Below are 8,988 nucleotides of genomic sequence, written 5' to 3' on the forward strand. Positions count from 1 at the left end.
TGAGACCTCATCTCTACAATAAATCAAAAAATTACCCAGACGTGGTAGCGCACGCCTGTAGTTCCAGCTACTTGGAAGGCTGAGGCGGAAGGATCGCCGGAGCCCAGCAGGTCGAGGCTGCGGTGGCCGGGAGTGGCCGCTGTGCTCCAGTCTGGGCGACAGAGTGAGATTCCGACTCGAAAAAAAAAAAGCTGGGATCTGTATGTACACAGTAGGTACTCAATTAATGTTGATTTGACACCTACGGTGAACCCAGCCATGACTGTGATTGGATGTTTTTTGTAGCCTCAAAGGGGGATGCCCAGGCTCAGAGAACCCAGGAAAAGCTGTCAGGGGGAGGGCTTAGAGGGTGAGCCAGGGTCCCTGGGGCTCCAGTTCTAACTGGGAACACTGGAGACACCAGGACCAGGGCGCCCAAGGCCCTGCCCGGGTCTGAGTGAGAGGCCTCAGGTCTCGGCCACAGACTGGCACAGACAGGCCCTGAGAAAGGACCTTCAGAAATGATGGGGGTGGGTGCTGCAACCCCCGGAACTGGGGCTCTGGGAGGCTCTGAGTGACTCACCCCAGGCGTGTGACTCCAAAGTGGCAGAGCCAGGCTGGCCCCTCTGCAGATGCAGAGACTCCAGACAGATCCTCCCAGGCCGAGGCCCACGACAAGGCCCAGGGAGGCGACCCCAGCCCAGCCCTGCATCCCTCATCTGACCTCCTGGACCGCTGGAGGCCGACCTCTGCAGAGGAGGCCTTCTCTGCCCCCTAGCGTCAGCACTGTCAGGGCTGCGGGTAGAGGCTTGGGGAGGGGGGGAGAGACAGCCACCACCAGGGAGCCGTGCAGCCGGCTCTCACCCCTCAGGAACAGCCAGGCAGGAGGAGGACCCGGAGTTCCAGAGCTCCCTGCAGCCGGAACCGGGGACCTGTCCAGCCACAGCCACTGCACGGCCCAGCTCAGCAGCACCGGGGCTGCCATGAGCCGGCGGGACCCTAGCAGCCCTGGCAGTGAGGCGGCTGCAGATCCACAGGGTCGCTGCTCGGAAGGGTCTGAGCTCAGGAGGACCCCAGGCTCAAGGGGACCCCAGATTTAGGAAGACAACAGGCTCAGGGGGACCCAGGTTCAGGAGGGCCCAGGCTCAGGGGACTTCCGATTTAAGGGTACCCCAGGCTCGGGAGGACCCCAGGCTCAAGGGGACCTCAGATTTAGGAAGATCCCAGGCTCAAGGAGACCCAGGCTCAGGGAGAACCCAGGTTTAGGGAGACTCCAGGCTCAGGGAGACCCCAGGATCAGGGGGCCCAGGCTTAGGGAGACCCCAGATTTAGGGAGACACCAGGTTCAAGGGGACCCAGGCTCAGGGGGTCCCAGGCTCAGGGGACCCCAGTCTCAGGGGGACCCCAGATTTAGGGAGATCGCAGGCTCAAGGGGACCTCGGCTCAGGGGAACCCCAGGTTTAGGGAGGCCCAGGTTCATAGGGTTCCAGGATCAGGAGGACCCAGGTTTAGGGGAACCCAAGCTCAGGGGGACGCCAGGCTCAGAGGATCCCAGGGTCAGTGACCCCCCAGGTTTAGGGGGACCAACCGCAGGTTTGGGGAACCCCAGGCTTAGGGGAACCCCAGGTTTAGGGGACCCCTAGGCTCAGGAGGATCACAGGCTCAGAGGGACCCCAGGTTTAGGGGAACCCCAGGCATGGGGGACCCCCAGATTTAGGGAGACTCCAGGTTCAGGGGTACCCCAGATTTGGGGACCCAAGCTTAAAGGGACCCCAGATTTAGGGAGATCCCAGGCTCAAGAGGACCCAGGCTCAGAGGGACCCCAGGTTTAAGGAGACTCCAGGCTCAGGGGTACCCCAGGATCAGGGGGACTCCAGGCTCAGGAGGACCCTAGATTTAGGGAGACCCCAGCCTCAAGGGGGCCCAGGCTCAGGGGAACCCCAGAATTAGGAAGATTCCAGGCTCAGGGGTACCCCAGGCTCAGGGGACCCAGGCTTGGGGGGACCCCAGATTTAGGGACACCAGGTTCAAGGGGACCCAGGCTCAGGGGGTCCCAGGCTCAGGGGACCCCAGTCTCAGGGGACTCCAGATTTAGGGAGATCACAGGCTCAAGGGGACCCTGGCTCAGGGGAACCCCAGGTTTAGGGAGACCCAGGTTCATAGGGTCCTGAGATCAGGGGGCTCCAGGTTTAGGGGAACCCCAGGCTCAGGGGGACCACAGGCTCAGAGGATCCCAGCGTCAGTGACCCCCAGTTTTAGGGGGACCAACCTCAGGGTTGAGGAACACTAGGTTTAGGGGAACCCTAGGCTCAGGAGGACCACAGGCTCAGAGAGACCCCAGGTTTAGGGGAACCCCAGGCATGGGGGACCCCCAGATTTAGGGAGACCCAGGCTCAAGGGGACCCAGGCTCAGGAGGACCCCAGACTCGGGGAGACCCCAGGTTTAGGGAGACCCCAAATTTAGGGAAGCCCCAGGCTCAGAGCGACCCAAACTCAGGAGGACTCTAGGTTTAGAGGGACCCCAGGCTAAGGGGGATCCCAAATTTGGGAGACCCCAGGCTCAGGGCACCTCCTGCTCAGGCGGGTGTGCTCAGGACGGCCCCAGGCTCGGTGTACTGTTCTCTGGTTGTCCTTGAAATTCCTTCCGACTTTGTGCTGAAAGTCAGACCCGCATGGCCATCTACCCCGGGCTCCGCAAGTGCTCCAGACAGCCCAGCCCCACCGCCCACACTGGGCGGGTTAAAACCCCGCCATTTCCTGCCTGGCACCTTGGCTGCCCATCTGTGAAATGGGCACTTCTTCCCGGGGTGTCTACGAAACGGAGCCGGACCTTGGAGGTCCCGCAGTGCGTGGTGAGGGGCGGAGGCGGGGCGGACAGGGAGAAAGAAGGGACGGGAGGAGACAGCGCCAACAGGGCCTGGGCTCAGTTCGAAGTCTCTGGTCCCCCTTCCCACCTTCCTGGCCCAGCCCTCGCCCTCGCCAGCCAGGAGCACCGGGCACGAGTCCCGTGGAAGAAGCGGCTGAACATTTTCCGAGATGTTTTAAACCTTGTTTTGGCAACGCTACAACCCCTCCCGGGCCGAGTCATCCTGACACCAGACAAGCCTGACCCGAGCGTCCCGGTCCTGGGTCCAGCTCTCCCTGCCCAGCCAGCCCAGCCGCAGCTGACACCACTCACGGCCTTCCCAGATGCCGGGAGTGCCAGGCAGGAGAGACCAGTCTCCCTCCTCAAATGGCCTCTCTTAAGAGGTCAAGTGGGGTAGCCCCTCATGGTGCAGGGGACAAGGAACTGAGACCAGGAGTGGCCGAGCCGGGGTGGCTCCCAGGCCTTGTCTGGACCCTAGGGCGTCGGCCCTTGAGGACAGCCTGCGACCCTTTCTGTCACTCTGTGCAGCGAGGGAAAATGTTACCTCCATTTTACAGACAAAGAAACTGAGGCTTGGCGAGGGCGAGGTGACCTGCTTCGCTACAAGGCTGGCCAGGTAGAGCTAGCCGGCATTCTGTGGGGTGGGTGTCTAGGGCTGGGACAGGCCAGGTCTCGTGGGCAACCCTGGCCTACATGGACAGGCCTTTGAGGGGAGTGCAGAGACCCCGGCCTCCACCTTCAGGGATCTGGGGGCCCAGCCTCCAGTCTCCCTGGGGAACTTTGGAAGGGTCAAGCCTCATCTTCCCCACTCCAGGGTGGTCTAACTACTAAGCATCTCATTGTACCTGAACTACCCAGTCCAGGGCCAGATTCCCGGAGAGCAAGAGTCTAGCAGCACGTTCTGGAAAGGAGATAATTAATGCCTGTGAAGGGCTCCCACGGGTGAGTAGGGGTTCATCTGACTGCCCAGGCCACACCGGAACTGGGCTGCTTGGTGTGCCTGGGAGGAAGGTCAGGCAACGCCACCTTGGAGAAAGGCCACTGTGGGGCCCGGCGGGGTCGGAGCGGGCAGTCAGAGGGGCCAGGTGGCGAGCATGGGAGAGGCGGCCACGTGACTCCCAAGGCTGGTTCCTAAGGGCAGGGCAGCTTCTGCCGAGGCCCGCTGGGTCACATGCCCTGGAGGCCGGCCAGGTCGTGAGGGCACTCCAGCAGCCCCGCCAGTGGATGCAACTTGCCAGCCGCGCGGCACCCACTGGGCCAGTGTCCCCTCCAGCCCTGGTGGACAGCCGGCTGCACCCTCATGGGAGACCCCAGGGCAGAACCGCCTTCTGACCGCGCCGCCTTCCGAGATCCTGACCCACAGAAACGGCGAATGCAGATGGCAGATGACAGCAGGGTTTGTTTTCTTTTTATTTATTTTATTTTTTGTAGAGACGAGGTCTTGCCATGCTGCCCAGGCTGGTCTCGAACTGTGGGGCTCAAGCCATCCTCTCATCGTGGCCCCCACAATGCTGGGATTACAGGCATGAGTCACCACGCCCCGGCCTACATGATGGCAGTTTTAAGTCACTACGTTTTGGGGTGACTTACATCGTCCCAGAGGACTGAGACATGGACCCTGCACACCCCTCTGTGCCCTAAAGAAAGAAAGTAGGTTCAGGCAGACAACTGGGGGTAACAGTGGGGTCCCGCTGTCCGCTCAGACACTCCCAGGACCCCCTTGGAAGTTCTGACAAGGAATGCTGTACATTAAGGGTGACATAGCGTGTATGCAGTCCTCCCGAGGTGTGCAGAGCAGCCAGGCCAGGAGATAGCTCTGCAGGGAATGAGGAGGAGACAGCACCCTGACCACAGGCCGCCGCCTAGCCTGAGGCCCTGTCCCACCCACACCCAGAGGGAGAGGCCAGGAAGTGTGGGTGGCTTGTCACATAAAGGTGGTCCTACCAACAGCTACACCCATCCAGGACGATTCCCCTACAAGCTGGGATGAGACCTCTCAGGCATCAGGGGATTGTTCCCACCCACCGAGGAGCCCAAGCGTCCTTCCCAGCCTGTGGCATCCGTCCCCATGGCCACATCTTGTGTCCTGCAGCCTGTTGTCACAGCTTCTCCGGGGACAGCTGGGCAGACCCATTTATTTGGCGATGGAGCCTTCCGGAAGGGGGCAAGCACGCTGGCCCAGCTCACCAGGTAAACCATTCATGGTGGTGGAGAGCTTCCAACGGGCCCCAAGCGCCATTTTTTGGTGGGAACCAAAGTGCCATCGAAGATCTATGGAATTCCAAAATCTGAATGTCCAAGGAAACCAAGTTCGGGAGCTTAGTGGCAAGCCTGAGGCCACAACAGGGGCTGGCATGCATGTTCTTCTTGCTGTCTACACCTGCAAGTCATGCAACAGCCCGTGCAGGCCAGGGGGGTTCCAGCAGGTTCTGTAGCTCTGGGTCAAAAGCAAGCTGGGTGGCCATTCCACCTTTAAAACTCCATATGCGAGAAATACCAAGGGGATCCCCCAAAGAACAAAATTATTTTTTGGAGGGCGGGCCTCTTGTAGTACACGTGGAATTTGTTCCTCCAGATCAAACGTTCAACCAAGGTTTTGATCTGGAAGTTCTGAGAAGGTTGCATCATGATTTGCAGAAGAAACACGCGGAGTTATGGCAAACGGGTGACTGGTTCTTTCACCATGACAATGCACCTGCCCATACCGCACTGAGTGTTCAGCGGTTTTTGAGCCAAAACGGCAGAAGCTCCATGCCCCGCCCCCCTATTCACCCAATCTCGCCCCAAGTGACATTTTTTGTTGTTGTTTCCCTGAGGGAAAAAAATCCTCAAAGGGAAATATTTTGCCAATGTGGAAGAAGTGAAACAAAAAATGACAGAATCACCAAAAGGCATCAAAACGGATGAATTCAAAAACGTTTTGATCAGTGGAAGAAGCGTCTCGATGGGTGTATTGCATCTAACAGAGAGGAAGGTGACTGACGTTTAAACATGGAAGAATACATACACAAAGCTGGGCTTGGTGGCTCAGTCTGTCATCCCAGCACTTTGGGAGGCCGAGGCAAGTGGATTGCCTGAGCCCGTGGGTTTGAGACCCACCCACCCGGGCAACTTGGCGAGACCGCGTCTCTACAATAAATAAAAAATTAGCCGGGCGTTGTAGCGTGCAGCTGTAGTTCAAGCTACTCGGAAGGCTGAGGCAGAAGGATCGCCAGAGCCCAGCAGGTTGAGGTTGCAGTGACCGGGAGGGGCCGCTGCACTCCAGTCTGGGCGACAGAGTGAGACTCCCACTCAGAAAGAAAAAAAATACAGACATACACAACTTTTTATCAATAAAATTCCAGGCTTTTGGGGTCCCCCCTCATTCTTGCAAAATGTTGAACAGAGATGTCCACCGCCGCACGGGCTGGTGAGACCCCCAAATGGAAGCCGCCAGTGGGGCCCAATGACGCCATCAGAAAACACATCAACACCACACGCAACATCCAGGCACGAGGCCCGGGGCCTGGTTGTGGGCGAGAGCTATGTATGCACATATCGGGGGGGCCAGAACCCCAGCGGGTCATGGGTGGGGAGAGTGCTGGAAATTTCTGGAAGAGTGAGCACCAAACAGCAGGGGGCCTGCCTGAGGGGAAGGCCCCATCACCTTTCCAACTCCAGGTTCCATCTCCCACACACGCACCTGCCCGGGAACACAGTGGGCAGAAAACTCTTCCTGCCGGAGTGTCCGGCGCTGTGGCCTCAGCCGACATCTGCCTCTCTCTGGACCTCTGTGTCCCACATGTCACCCAGGTCTCTCAGGCAGGACCCCAGGCGGTCCACGGAGCATCTCGCCTCTTCTCAGGGGGCGGGTTGGCACTCCGACAGTGGGGCTCATGCGGGGTGGAGGCCGGACGGAAGAGCAGGGAGGTGCGTGGCCACCGTGCTCCCCAGCCCCGCGGGCCAGAGTTAGGCAAAGGTTCCGGCTCCACCCTGGTCACAGGGTGCCTAGAAGCCGACGTCCCTGCCCTCTGGAATATCTCCTCCGCGAGGGGTGGTGGAGGAGTGTGCGTGGGGGCCGCCCCACACAGCGGTCATGGGAAGAGGCTGTGGGCAGAACCGTGGTGGGGCGTGGGGGTGAGGCCTCCAGGCGCCAGAGCCGCCGGGCGGGCAGGACAGAGGGACCTGGTCACAACAGGGACCTGAGAAAAAAGTCCTGAGTTCAAGAAAACTTAGAGGACACAGCCAGACTGTGCTGTCCACATGGTGGACACAGCAGAATTGAAAGGGGAGAGAAGCCCAGGCAGGCTTCCTGGGGGAGGAGGCAGAGTGAAGGATGATCACAGGGCCAGACAAAGCCTTCTTGGGGACACTTCCCATGGGTCCTTCCTAGCTTGCACCTGTGCCCAGCGGGGGCTCCCCTCCATCCAGGTGCGAGACCCATAGCCTGCGGTCAGCCTGTCCACCATTCTCGCCCTGCCCCCAGCCCACACTGCTGGGGGCAGTGGGCTCTGACCTGAGGTCTCTGCCTGAAATGGGGCCGTGGCTGGGAATGGGAGCCCGGGAATGGGAGCCCTAGCCTGGTCACAGGGGGGCCGAGAAGCCGACGTCCCTAGCCTGAAGTCCCTAGCCTGGCCATAGACTTCTACTCTTCCAGTGGACACCCAGTCACAGCTAACCCTGCCACATGCTGCCCCGTGGCCCAGCCCCACTTGCAGCGCACAGGCTTGGGCTCTGTGGCCGAGGGTGACACGGCAAGGCGGTGCCACCCCCTGAGCGATTTTCAGGACAGCTGCTCTCACTCCAACACCCAGGAGATGTGCCCCTCCCCTACCTTCCCCAGGCTCACAGGGGACCATACACCCCCACGTCTGAATCCCCATCCTCCCCTCGAAGGGTTAACGAAGAGGGCCTCCAGTCAGGGGTCCTGCGAGGGCCAGGCCCTCGGCATTCACCAGAGCCCCCCACCCAGGCAGAAGGCAAAGCAGAGGCTCGGGATGGGTGTCTCGCGGGCAGGACTGGCCGGAGCCCGGGGTTCTGACCCTGCCTAGAGCCCGCACCCACCCAGGTCTGCAGAACGTCCAGCAAAGACCTCGGCAGGCGGCGGGAGGGGGTCAGAGAGCGCCCGGTGGGCGGTAAGCCAGAGGGTACTGTCCACGGAAAAAATGTCTTCAGGCCCCGGAGGCCGGATCGCCCCAGCCATGACTCCAAGATCTGCTGCTGCTTCTGAATTGCTCCCAGCCAGAGGGCCGCCCCCGCCCCACCCCCAGGCGGGTCCTGCCTACTCCCGGGCTCCCATTCCCGGGCTCCCATTCCCAGCCACGGCCCCATTCCAGGCAGAGACCCCAGGTCAGAGCCCACCGCCCCATGGCAGGCCCTGAGGCCGTCTGGCACGCCTCCCTCCAGCCCCGTTCCTCGGCCCCTCGGCCCCTGACCGCCCCCCAGTCCCCCTGCCCCTTTTTCCCTCTGCCCTCCCCGCGGGCCCCTCACTACCGGACACAGAGGGACAGACACCCGGCCCCATTCCACAAGACAACTGTGGACAGTGTTGCATCAGTGGGTACCGAAAGCGGGCGCCCCCGTGGTCTGGGCACCTCGTGCCATCTAAGTCCTTGTGGTGCAGGCCAGAGGGGAGCCAGAGGGCCCCAGGAACAGACGCACATGGGCCCCCGGCCGGTGCACGGAGAAGGGGTGAGCGGAGCTGTGAGGATCAGGATGTGTCGCTGGTGCCAGAGTGCCTGGGAAGAGCCAGGCCCGCCACAGCCAGGACCCCCGGCCTCCACTCCACTGGCCCCCAATGGAAAAGTCAGCCTGATCATTGCCGTCTGGGTCCGAGTGGCCGGGAGCTGTCTGGGCCTCGCTCTCAGCGTGTGTCCCCTGGGCTCATAGTTTCCCACTGACGTCACCGCCGTGGCTGAGTCTAAGTGACTGCAAAACCCTCAGAGGCGTCACCGCCGTTGTCTCCACAAAGTGAAATCAGATGGCGTCCCGGCCTCCCTGCCTCCCCTCCCCCGCCTTCCCTCCCTTTCTTGTGTTTTTTGGCCCACGTCCAGATGTTTCCTGCAACAGCAGCCCTCCAACAATTTACAAAGAGAGACCGAGCATGGCTTCCTGCCGGCTGGCGTGGACGTGGCGACGTGGCAGGGTGGGGGCGGCCACGTCCG

The sequence above is a fragment of the Carlito syrichta genome, unplaced genomic scaffold, assembly GCF_000164805.1.
Source record: "Carlito syrichta isolate Samal-C Ts95f unplaced genomic scaffold, Tarsius_syrichta-2.0.1 Scaffold302081, whole genome shotgun sequence".
Lineage (NCBI taxonomy): Eukaryota > Metazoa > Chordata > Mammalia > Primates > Tarsiidae > Carlito > Carlito syrichta.